General features: G+C 44.7%; 1 protein-coding gene across 14 annotated transcripts in view; it reads right to left on the bottom strand.

Moving 5' to 3' along the window:
- Positions 1-13,540, bottom strand: part of Ppfibp2 (PPFIB scaffold protein 2) — a 148,655-nt gene that overhangs the window by 121,064 nt on the left and 14,051 nt on the right. The gene's annotated exons all lie outside the window — the stretch shown is intronic.

The following is a 13,540-nucleotide window of genomic DNA, read 5'->3' as shown; positions in this document are numbered from 1 at the left end:
TTGAGAGCCATCTGAATAAAGAAGGTATTTAAAGCAATTTCATGAAGTGACTTAAAACATATATAAATTAAAAAAGAAGAATGCCTAGGACTCTCTGGAACACTCTAATACATAGCTATCAGGAAAAAGAGGATCTTATTTACCAAGGAGACTGAAGAGGAACAGCAAAGAAAAGTGAAAGATGCCAGAGCCAAACGAAGGGTTCCAGACAGAGATGCAGTTATGGGTGCTGCTGCTGCTGAGTAAGATGGCAGAACAGCTCTCTAGACTCCTGCTTGTGGTGGCCTCACTGGCTCCCACAGCCCTGTCTCTGTATTACCTCAATCCAGAGGACTGCAATAGCCACCTAATTAGTGGCCTCCCTCCAAGCAGCCTTCTCCACTCAACCTGTACTCAGACTCATAAATCTCGGTGGTCCTCAAACTTCGGTTATTTGGGGAGGGAAAGAGGAAATACTGGAGAACGATAATGGTCAAATTACACTGTTATATCATGTGCATGAATATGTAACAAAAAAATCCCACCATTATGTACAATTATAATGCACTTATTTAGGAAAAAAATAAACTGGGAAAATAAAACAACCTGTTTATCGGATCACTAGGAGACCTAATGAAGCACAGATAAGTAGAAGAGAGCCTGGCCTTCATAGTTCACTGAACTCTTCAAGTAATTCTGACACCAATAAAAGTTGATCCCTGCACCAAGCACTCTTCTGCTTAGAAAGTGTCATGGTTGGCCACCAGTCAGAATTGAATTTATGGATTTTCATCATTTGGTTACAAATTTAGCTTCTATTATCTCTTGGCAGAATTCTCCTCATCCCAACCAAATGCTTTGTCATTAATGAACTGACCCTAATTGTTAGTTAACTGGCTCTCTGGTTTTTATGTCCATGCCAGCAGCTTTCTCTGCTAAACTCCCATCTTTCCATTAAGCCAATTCATCCAGGAAACCAAGCTCTATCTTACCCACCTAAATGTTATCTCCTTGTCTCTTTCATCCTGCAGGAAAGAGATGATGGCAACCATGCACAGCCACCTCCCCTGTAGCCCTGCTAGGTTCCAGGATCTCTGTAAATCCTAAATAAATGTTTATAGATTTATTGATAAACTGATTTATTGTCAGTTTGAACTAACTACTGGCAGATAGACAGTGGGAGCTGGAGGGAGGTGGCAACAGGTCTCCCTTACACCTCCTTCACTCACCAACAGATCATCTCCCCCAAACACTCCCCAACCCATCTTAGTGATGCCAAAATGGTCACCAAATCAGAAACCTGGGATCCCTGAGTCTCCCCTTTCATTACCCATACCCAGTGGGTCACCAAGTCTAGTAAAGTCTCCTTCCTCACCCCCTCTCAGATGTTTCCCCTCTTTCTCACCTGCCCTGCAGTCATTTCTCATCATAATGACTACTATGACTTTCTAACTGGCCTTTTTGCCTCCAGCTGTACTTCACACAGCACTCATACTAGTCCCTGCTGCCAGGAGAATGGGTCTATTTCATGAATCTCACCAAGGTTTTCACAACACTTCACAATCTTCTTATCACCCAGGACTCAGAGTCAGAGGCCTAGGTATCTACAGAGGAAGGTAAGGAGCCATGGGCTGGTGATGAGTGTGGCTCTGTAGTTAGACCACATTTGGACCACATCCTGCCCTCGACCACCTGTGCCCTTGACAAGTTCCTTAACATAAATGAGCCTCATTTTCCCTACTTGTAAGGTGCAAGGAAAAGCATACACATTGTGGGACTGTATCGATTCAAACCTGGAGTGGGGGATCATAGCCACAGCGGGAATGATTCTGCTGGATATATCTGGCTCCACCCTGAGCAATAACCAAGCTAATGTTACCAGCCTGTCCCTGCTTTCAGGACTTCCTCAAGTAGATAATGTTTGAGTCCAAGACCCTCCTTCCCCCTGCTCAACTCCCATTCCTCTTTTGAGGCTCAATCATCCTCTCCAGGGACTCTCTCCCATCTCTACAACAGACTACTCCAGAGCACTAGCCATATAATGTGTGAGACTCTTGTCTCAGTGGTGAGATCCTCAAGGGAAGGGCCATGTCTCTGACCCCAGAGTTTAGCTCATCTATGCTAAACGAATGAACAGAACCAAACAATGCCTGTGGGAGGCAGCTGGAGGCTCATGGAGCAAAATTCTCTTCATCTATAAGCCTGTGAAGTAAGTCACCTGCTTCCAAAATACAGTGATGGAATGGGTGTAGGATAGACATTCCCACTCCAAAGGGGAGAAATGAAAGGAAGAAAAGTCCCAGGTCTGCACTGGAGAGGATCCCAAGGGTATCAGCTCAAGTCATCCACATTCTACCAGGGGCCAAAGTCTAAATCAAGGGCCTTGAGGCCTGAACAATATTTAGCACAATCTAGAAGTCATGTCCAGTCAGCCCAGAAAAGGCTTGACAGAAAGGAGAAGTACGCACACTGGGCCTGAGAAGAAAGCCACTCAGAGCAAGGCAGAGCCACTGACTTTGTGTCATGACCCAAAAACAAGGCCACAGTTTTACCTTTCCTTGAGAACAGAGGGAGCCGGGCCCAGTGAGATATACAGTGAGATGTACAGAGAGATGCTGTACAATCAGAATTAAGAGGAGAAATTTTGATTTCTTTTGTCAGAATAACAGTAGCTTAATTAGGCCAAGAAAAGCTGAACAGGATAAAATTAAAGAATGCCAAAAAAAATTGAAGGTGAACAAGATTGTTTCACCTAATCACAGTATCAGTAACTCCTAATAATAAACTGGCTTAAGGCTTTATAATATCAAAATACATTTTTCATATACATAGCTTCACAATCCCACTTAAATATCCCACATCAGGCTGGTCTGATTAGTAAGTCAGTTAACCGAAGTGGGGAGGCTGAGATCTGTCAGAATTGCTGAAAGAGCCATAAACCTGGGTGCAGGCTGGCAGTGCAAGGTAGTGTCAGGGTCTAAAGAAGTATTTCTTGTTTAGCATCTTTTTCCTGCTGTACCAGGTTAGTGAGTTGTACGAACTAGGCATTACCAGCCACTCCCTACTGGGGGAGATCCAAGAGATCCCTAAGAATATTTGTGCTATAGTCCAGCTCTACCAAACACGCTGGAAAGATTCCTTTTGCTTTCTGGATCTTGCATTTAAAACCCAGCCCAACTTTGATCACATGTCCCTGCCCCACCACCAGCCTCCTTTGGCACAGCCCAACCCAGATGCTTCCACTTAAACACTTAGCCAAATGCTCAAGCCCTTCTCACCAAACCACAGTCCTTTAAACAAGGTTCCACGGTGCTGAACAGCTTTTTCAACAACACATAGCAACAGCAGGGCAATCAGCCACAAAGCTGAACAGCCTCCTCTAAAGACCACAAAGAAACACAAGTCACTGGGACCTCACCTCCAGGTGCCAAGAGGCCAAACTTCCAGTCTCACTATCCCATAGTCTCAGAAACAGGAGCAGTATCTCCCTCCTACCTGAAATGGCAAGCTACTTAAGAGAAACACCACCCCAAATCCATGAGCATGAGATGCTGCCAGCCAAGCTCAGCCCAAAAGGAGGAGCAGGGTTTGGCCAGGAAGCGGGCGAGTGTGAGGTTCTGATGGCTCACACCAACAGCACATCTGACCTCGGGGCTAGAAGAACAGTGAGAAGCTGACATTGTTTCTTCCAGTGTCCCTGCTTAATACTTTGAAATGTCTGCTTAACCTTCCTCTTGTTTGTGCCTATTTCTGCTTTTGATATTCTATCCTGCCCCCATTCCCCAAACTGGTTCTTTTCTTCAAATCAAGGGCTAATTGTAGCAAAGAGGACACAACAATCCATATGGCCAAGGCCACGGGCCTTCCCCCAGGATGGTCTGAGCAGATCTCAGAAGACATATAATGCAAGTACTCCAAAAGGAAAGGGACTTGGAGTGTGTATGTGGGAAGGTGGGAAGTGGCAAGGCCAGGATGTGTGCCTTTGGAAAGAGTGAGATGGGGAGCCAGGCAGTGTCCAGGGAACAGAATATCACCAAGGCCCCCATCAGTCTGCCCTTTCATACTGTGGACAAGTTCATCTGCATGTGTCCTCACCAGAGCAGGACCCACTATAGCCACTTAGAGAACTTGAGATAGAAGGTTCTTTTCCTTCTGTGAGCTTTCTGAGTGCGTCTGAGAAGTAAATGTAAATGAGAGTGTGACTCCAAGGCTGAGACGTGAAGGACCAGGGCAGAACCAACAACCCACTTACTTTGAGAGCTAGCTACCTGTTCCCTAGCTACATGGCTCTTCACAATGCATCAAAATGATGGCAAACTACCTCATGACCAGACAACTTCTACCTGCCTGTAAACACTACCTACTCTGAAAGTTCATAGCAAGTTTCTTGCCTCCTACAGGAGGCAACAGTCCCACCAGACATGGTGGTGTCCATTAGTAATCCCAGTGACTCAGGAGCCTGAGGCAGAAGGATCCCAACCTCAGCAGTTTAGTAAGACTCTAAGCAACTTAGCAAGAACCTGTCTCAAAATGAAGAAGGAAAAGGAGTATTAGAGTATGTAAACAAGTCAGGATGGCGCCTGGCATTTTGCCAGAGGGAGTGGTTTGTGAAGTAACCTAGGGAGCCATTAAGTGTGGAGATTCCTTATTGGTTGACTGCTGTATCTAGTTTATGTTAATTAGATAAGTTGTGTGGAATGTATAAATACCCCTCCTGTCCTACAAAAAAACGGCTCCCACTCCTGCTGTATCAATGTACACAAGTTGTTCATCACCCACCCACCCCCACCCCACCCCCGATTATTTTACTGCAGCCGGACTGCGGCAGATGGTGGCCCGTACGGGGAGCCCCGGGACACTACGGGGTAAGTGATGAGAAAAAAAGCTGCCCGTCCATAGATAGGACGGGAGCAAATCTGCTCGTCTCTAGACAGATAGGGCAAGAGGAAAAATGGCCATTTTGAGAGAATGGAGAAGATTGATACAGTATGTTTGTGTCTTGTTTTGTCTTGGTGTATTGTATTGTCTTTGTGATGAAAATATGGAAGGGGTGAGAAGTAAATTACTAAGGGAAGAAGGCACCCCAATGGAACCAAGAGCAATTAGGGCAGGTTGACAGAAGCCCAGGAACTCTAGTCAGAAAGAAGAAAGTTCAGAGGAGGAAGGATTATCAGGAAAAAAGTTGCAGTAAAGGCTATTACTAAATACTTTTCGTTACCGGAGGGTGCATAAATCGGAGCAGTGGCTGCCACGTGCGCGAGCCAGTCATGGCGCAGCAAGGGCTTTCCAAGCGGTGGCAGCAGGCTCTTCCCCACACCCGACCCAGGGAGTGGGACGCCACTGCGAGAGCCCAAATCCAAACCTGACCCGGAGGCACAGTCTCGCAGGCTCTTGCTCCCTGTGCCCAGTGGCAGTTTGAGTCCGGAACACTCTCTCCCCAGGGTCATCTGGGGCTGCCCAGGATGCTGCAGGCGGCGAGTCCCTGAAGTTTGATCATTTCCAAGGCCAGTAACTACAATGGTTCTCCCACACCTGGAAGCTAATGAGTAATGAGCACTATTACGGCTTATTTCAAATGTACAAAACCTTGAGATGATGTACTAAATTGTTCAGAAGGTTGTTTTCTTAGTGGAATGCTACAGGATTTTCTTTAGCCATCTGGAATTCCTGCCTTCATCCCAGTGCCCGTGAGGGTGAAAGAATTTCCAGTGTTGCTGAAAACTGGACGAAACTTTGGCTAAGAAAGGGACGAGACTTTGGAGCTGTTGCTGTTTCTGCTGCTACAGCTTAGGCTAGCTGCCTGCAGAACTTACCTGGACTGTGAACTTACCTAGACAGTGATTTACCTGGACTGTGAGTTAATCTGTTGAGACACTGCTTTACCTGGACTGAGACAACAAACTGTAATCTACAACAAATTGTAACTGTATCTTTGCTACCAGTGTCATTGCTGGTATAATTTTTCCAAGGGCTTCTTGCATGGAGCCATCAATTGGCTTGGTATTGTGGCATTTTGTATCCTCCCTTTCTGCTTGTAGCAGATTATTTGTGGTGTTTGTGTAAAAACCACCATGGTCGTTATTTAAATTAAACAAAAGGGGGAATTGTTAGAGTCTGTAAACAAGTCAGGATGGCGCCTGGCATTTTGCCAGAGGGAGTGGTTTGTGAAGTAACCCAGGGAGCCATTAAGTGTGGAGATTCCTTATTGGTTGACTGCTGTATCTAGTTTATGTTAATTAGATAAGCTGTATGGAATGTATAAATACCCCTCCTCTCCTACAAAAAACGGCTCCCACTCCTGCTGTATCAATGTACACAAGTTGTTCGTCACCCCCTCCCCCCTGATTATTTTGCTGCAGTCGGACTGCTGCGGCGGCGGCGGTGGTGGAGGAGGAGGAGGAGGAGGAGGAGGAGGAGGAGGAGGAGAAGAAAGAAAGAAAGAAAGAAAGAAAGAAAGAAAGAAAGAAAGAAAGAAAGAAAAGGGCTGGGGATGTGGCTCAATAATAAAGTGCCCCTGGGTCCAATCCCCATTACCAAAAAAAAAAAAAAAACCAGTAACAATCCCTGCGAAAAGACTTCATCTTAAAGATATAGCCCTGTGGCCAGGGAGCAAGGAAAGTGACAGCAGGTGAAGCTGGGACCAGCTTGGGCAGAGTCATTCACTTCTACTCACCTAGAGAACTTGCCCCCCGCCCAACACCAGACAATGGCACCTCTGAAGAGAGCACCTAGAAGCCACCTACTCTTCCCAGCAATAACATGAAAGGATGCAAGGAGTCAGGATTCTTCTCAGCGGAGTGCACAGAGCTCTCTGGACGTCCCCTTCCAAGTAGAAGCAGGTGATGACAGCCACTCTCTCTCCTGCCCACCTCAGGTCCCTGCCGGCACCTCCCAGGCTCTCTTTGACTTGACTTTCTCTTTCCCCACTCCCTTGTTCTGGACCATATGGAGGCCCCCTGTAGCCCTATGCCCAGCAGTCAGCAGGCTGTTCTCACCTCAAACTTTGCCTCTCCCTAGCCACCGCCAGCTTACACTGAACTTGCTGCTGGGTGCATTCTGCTTCTCTGATCACAACTTACTCTCACTGTCCCTCTGCCTGGGGAATCAGATTCCTGTGTCTCTTCTGCTCCCAAACACTTAAATACCCAAGACATTTTATCTCCTTCCTGTCAGACTCCCTCGCAGTCTACTAGCATGTATCTTTCTTTGATGATAAATGGAAACCCTGGATTCCCCTCTTCTCCACTTCAGTCCTCCCATCCATCATGTGAAAAAGTTGTCCCTCCTCCCTTTGACCCACTGATAAATCATCAATGAGTCCATCTAAATTATGCCCTGTAAGTTAAATCTGCATTTCTTGCCTTGTCCTGCTCCTTCCTCTCAATCCACACTAATGTTAAAGCCTCTGCTCCCTATGATCCTACACCCCCAGCTACTATGCCATGTTTCTCCTTGGATTCACGAGCCACTGTTCACCTTCCACTCCCCCTAATTCCCACTGCAGCGAGTTTTTCACTCACTGAAGCTGCCTTGTCACCTATGGAGCTGTTCCTGTTCTTATTTCCTAGAAAGGCAGTCTAGGCAGAGTTAAAAGTACAGACTCCCTGGGTGAGAACCCTGATTCTGACACTATGTGTCCTGGGCAAGAATAACCTTTGTGTCTCAGGTTCCTCCTGGATGAGATAGAAATAGTATCTATCTGAAATGATAACTGAGACATTTAAATGAGTTCAGAAAGTAAATCATTTAGATAGCAGTCTATCCATGTAGACTGGACTGCTTTTCTTGGCATCACATCAGTGAGACAGTTACTTCATTTGCTATCTGGAACAAAGCGCCCTCTAGGTTCCTCCTTGAACTATACAGCAGCCTGCACTTACCTGTGACCCCTCCCCTCAAACAGCATCCAGTCTCCATGGTTCTCTCTGCAGACAAGGTCTTCACCACCACATTCTTCCTGTTCTTGCTGCTCAGCCTACATTCACATATTCAGAACCTGAGCACTGCAGGGCCTCCACTCACCTGAGCATACCTGGCCTTTCCCAGAGCAGTCCAAACTCATAAGGTGCATCTAGATCAGAGCCAACCTCCAACTGTCCTGGACTCATGAAGGTATTAATAACGGCTGACACTTGTTAAGCATTCTCTCTACACTGAGCTAAATGTTTATATGTAGCTCATATCTCAACATTCATAACTCTTATATCCAAACTTCACAGAAAAGGAAAGTGAAGCTCATAGAGTTGGTCAACTTGGGCCAAAATCACACATCCAGGAAGCAGCAGAGATAGGATTTGAACTCAGGCAGTCTGACTCTGAGGTTATACAGCACTTCCTCACCAAGTCCAGCTACCTCCTGCCACATTCTGAGTCCCTGATACTCCAGCCATGGACAGCATTATGCTTTCTCATGCTGTCCCGTCAGCCAAAAGACCCCCTCTCCAGTCTGTCCATCAACACTTATTTTTCAGTGCCCAGACAATTTTTCCCAACAGCATTCCCACCTCTGCCTGCCAAATGAACCAATGCTGAGACTTATAACATGTGCTCACACCTTTATTCTGTTTCTGCTTCAAGTGGCCATAGGATATCCAATGAGAGGACACTGACATCCTCTCTTTCCAGAACTTCCTCCCCTGGGAGCAAATAAGTATGTAATTGGTGAGAATGGGAGAAACGATCAAGCATGTGCAACTCAGCCCCATCCTTCTTTCTCTCTCTAAGCCACCTTGATAAGGGAGGTGGCCTGCCCCAGGAGGAGACTTGCATTCATCTAAGTCCCTACTAGAGGTGGCTGTGTTAATTCAGCAAAGGGATATACTGAGGACTCAATGGGTCATATTCTGTAAACAACTTTATTAGATATAAACCTGATATCTTGATATCCCTCTGATTCCTGGTCCTATTTTTCAATAATTGTAAAACTAAAACTTGGAAGTCATTTAAGTAGTATGAACAACTACTGTGCCCCAAAACAAGCTAGTCTACTCTAAGTGAAGAACAAAGCAACAATACCCATAAAACTTTTGGGTCTGCATGGCACACTGGTAACTAAAAGACCATCTCTGAGGGCAGGAGCACAATCACTAGCTAGGAGGCACCATCACAGCCATGGGTCACATGCCTTCTTTCCATATGGTGTCTTCTGTCTGGGAGCTCGGCTCCCCCAGCAATTTGCAGATGATGCTATAATTTATTTTCCTACATAGGGCAATGCCAATAAGGTGATTTGGAAAGACAGGTGTTTATGTTGTGGCCACTGGACAATGCCTGTCAAAATGAATTAGTTCACTGACATCTGGCTCATGGACAAGTCTTATCAGGTTGGTCAGTGTGAATCAAGCCTTGGGCAAGACAGACATTCCAATGAATGGGTAATGAGTGTATCTGACCCTAAAAACCTCCCTCCCAGCAGTTCTTACCTCCATTTTCTCGCCTCTCCACACCTGCCTCTGTGGTAAACAGACCCTTATTCTACTGACGAGGCCCCTGCTGGCAGTGTGTCTCTTCAGTCTCAGAACTCAACCTTCAAAGGTAGCAGCCCTCATTTCATTCTCACAGCAATGAACACACACTTATGTGTGCACATACACATTCAATTTACCTCCAGGGAGGAATAAATGGACCTGACATCATTTCACTGCCTCAGACTGATCACAGGCAGATTTAGAGAAATGCTTTAAATCCAGCATCAAATTGAATACTTACTAAAAGCCTCATCTCAAAAATCAATACAAGCAAGAGGTTATTGTTGACGATGGATGATAGGCGAAGAGGATTCATTATACTATTCCTTCTACTTCTGTGTGTTGGACTTTTTAAAATAATTAAATGTTAAATAGAAAAGCCCACCACTTAGGGACATAATTTTTTTTGGTGGGGGGGGAGACGGGGGGTATATGCAGTATTCCTCCTTCCCCTCCTGCAGAACTGAAATTTGAACTTAAATTCCTGATGACTCATATGGTGCTGTTTCTACAATGCCATCCAGATTCCCTGAGTATGGTCTAACATCCAATCAAGCTCTCCTCATGTCTCATCTCCCATAGTTTGGGCCCTTATCATTATAAAAGCTGCTTCCTCTGACTCTTCCCCAATCCATCCTTCCCAGTGTGGTAGAAATATTCCATAGCTCATGACATCACTCCCCTGCTCCCAAACTGTCCATGGCTGCCATATTTTGTAGCTTGTTCAAGTATCCTAATACCATCCACCTTCTTTTTTTTTTTTTATTGGTTGTTCAAAACCCTACAAAGCTCTTGACATATCATATTTCATACATTAGCATACATTAGCTTCCATCCACCTTCTTACCAAGTTGAGTCCCAGCCACACCAGACTACTTCCCACCCCCCAATATACAAGGTTTTCCTGTCTTTGTTTTCTTTACGTGGGGTGCTTTTTTCCATCTATACTTTAAATCCCACCCAATCTGAGGCTTTGTTCAAATGTTCCATATCCAGGAGGACTTTTCTGACACTGCTACCTCAAGTTCCTAAAGATGCTAGAATCCCTCCATTCTCTGTTCCTATCTTACCTTACAAGGTGGTGGAGAAGACCACCTTGATCATCAGAGCTATTTGTATTATAAGAATTATAATAATACAAACAGTAATTATATTATTTCTCAGTGTGTCTATCCCACCTTCTTAATTGAGTGACTAGAGAGCAAGAAGTATATCCTATTTTGCTTCTTTGTACTCAGAGCCCAACAAAGAATCAGTCAAAAGTAGACAGTAAATGTTTGTGTTTCTTAGTGAAGAGTAAAGAGAGAAGGGGCATGTGACTTTGACCAGCATTCTGATAAGGGTTGGAGGTTGTTGATGACAGCCTCTCCATCTAACTTTGAGATCCCTTTTTTTTGCAGCCTGATATTCAGAGGCAAACGCAGCTCTACTATAAGGGGAACTAAGCCATGATTGGGCCTGGCATGAGCAAGAGACAAATGATGAATACAACTACATTTGTAAAAGACCAATGATAGCAGACAATGTAACTTTCCCTAACAGATGATAAAACCAGGCCTTTCTCCTCATTCCATTAATTTAGAATGCTAAGCAACAAGAAAAAAAAAGTCTGAATTGGCGAGTTTTTGCTATTATCTAGAGTATTTGAGATCTCATGCATAAATTTAGCCCATAGCCAGCTACCTTCTAGGAGCCTCTCTAGCTGCCTGCAGAGGATCTGGACCCAGAATTTGGCAGGCTCTAGATAAATACTAATTGAATTAATTTATTCTATATTTTTAATCTTCATTTCAACATTTGTTGAATAGTTTTTACTACAAAGTTTTTCCTTTTGCGTTGAAAAAAAGAAAACAAAAAACCAGAACTGGGCACAGTGGTACATGCCCTCTAGATACTCTGGAGGCTGAGATGAGAGAATCAGTTGAGCCCAGGAGTTCAAGATGAGTCTGGGCAACACAGCAAGACCTCATCTAAAACAATACAAGGGCTGGGGATGGGGCTCAAGCGGTAGTGCGTTCACCTGGCATGCGTGCAGCCCGGGTTTGATCCTCAGCACCACATACAAAGATGTTGTGTCTACCGAAAACTAAAAAAAAAAAAAGAAAGAAATATTAAAAAATTTTCTCTCTCTCTCTCTCTAAAAAAATAAAGAAATAAAAGAATACAAAATGCCAGAAAGGGACCAAAGAATTTCCTTAAAGACCATCCTGTGTGCACTGTCAACACCCTCGCTTCTGTCTCTGTCAGATGAGGAAGGGCTTCTCCTAAAGGCCTGTGCTGGAAAATATTACCAATTCTGCCTTCACTGGAGGACAAAGGGCCACAATGGAACCCAGACTGCAAGCAAACAGCTCAGGCCCAAGCTTTTCTGAGTTGAGTCTTTGCAAAAGATTGGTCAACTTCCTCTACTGGCTAGATTATGTCTACCTTCCTTTGCTGGTCCAGTTTGGCAGGACCAGCAGTGAGTGCCTCTCTATCTTTCACCATAATACTGAGCCTTGTTCTCTGAGGATTTTGGAAACACCTTTTTTAATAGCACAATTGTGTCCCCCTAAAATTCAGATGTTTACATCCTAATGTCCAGTACCTCAATATATGACCACATTTGGAAATAGAGGTAATTAAATTAAGGTGGACAGTAATTCAATGTAATGGTGTTCTTGTAAGATGAGGTTATTAGGATATAGGTGGGTACAGAGGGAAGAACATGTAAAGACACAGGGAGAAGATGGCCATCTGCAAATCATGAAGAGAGGCCTCAGAAAAAATCAATTCTGTTGACACCATAGTCTCAAACTTCTGGCCTCCATAACTGTGAAAAAAAATAAATGTCTGCCATTTCAGTCCCCTAGTCATAGTACATTGTTTTGGCAGCCCAAAGCCCTCATCTGACCTTCATTTGATTTTGGACACAGCTGGGCAAACTTAAAGACAGCCTTCTCTCCAAAGCTATTTGATCTTGTTCTGATCCACTCACATTCCAGGGAAGACTTTGCTTAATTCTCAAACAACATCCAGGTAAGGGCATTTCCCTTATCATGGTCTTTGAATCATGCCTGGGGACTAAGCCCAAGATGCAATGAGGAGGAAACCTAGGACCTCAAAGATAGTCCAGCTATCCTGATAACATTCAGGAAACCACAAGCAGCCTGGGGGAATAGCTTAATGGTAGAACACTTTACTTGTTGTGCATGAGATCTTTGAACCTCAGCAATGCAAAAGAAAAATTAAAAAAAGCACCAACAGCAGAGACAGTCAAAAGCAATGGGCCCAACCCTCTTTTCTTCAACCTAATTCAATAGCTCCAGCAAAAAAAACGTGGGCAGGGAGGGGCAGGACCTAGCCAGTTCCCTAACCTTACTTGCAAGTCACAAGACACTTGTCACTCAGATCTCTTCCCTCCCCCAGAGCTCTGAGGTCAAAGATGGTTTAGGGACTTTCCCAAGAAAAGTGATGCAGGAATCCCCCATTTCCACACATGGTGCTGTAGATCAAAGACAAGCCTGCAGAGCACACCACACTAGATATCTCCTGCTTGGGGACCAAGCAGTCTTGCTCCTGGAAGTCTGCCAGCTGGAACCTAGGGGAGTAGAAAAGTCTGAGTCTCCTAAGGGCCACTCCATTCTTTACCTCTTCTTTTCCATTGATCAGGGCTGTTATTCTCCCATAGAAGATATTCAAATAGTTCCTCTGATTCAAGTAAGAAGTGAAAGGTGTAGAGGTGTGACTCAAAAGGGCCAAGAGACAGTATTACAAAAACCAAGTCCCCACATTCCAGCCCAGTCCAACCCCAAACTTTTTGAGGCTCCTTTCGTGTCAAAGTGGGTAGGGACTTCTTCCCCTGAAGGAGGACAAGAGCAGAAGGCAGCAAAGATATCTTGCTGCTGTCAGGCTGCTATAACAAAATTACTATAAACTGTTAAAATAGTTTAACAACCAAAATATATTTCTCACAGTTCTGTAGATTGGAAAGTCCAAGAACACAGTTCTGGCAGAATCAGTGTCTGGTGAGAGTCTATTTCCTGATACATAGATGGCACCTTCTACCTAGGTCCTCCTATGGAAGAAGAGTCTAGCTAGATTCTTCTGGCTAA

The sequence above is a fragment of the Callospermophilus lateralis genome, chromosome 2 (genome assembly GCF_048772815.1).
Source record: "Callospermophilus lateralis isolate mCalLat2 chromosome 2, mCalLat2.hap1, whole genome shotgun sequence".
Classification (NCBI taxonomy): Eukaryota; Metazoa; Chordata; class Mammalia; order Rodentia; family Sciuridae; genus Callospermophilus; species Callospermophilus lateralis.
This window is presented reverse-complemented; position numbering and strand designations above follow the sequence as displayed.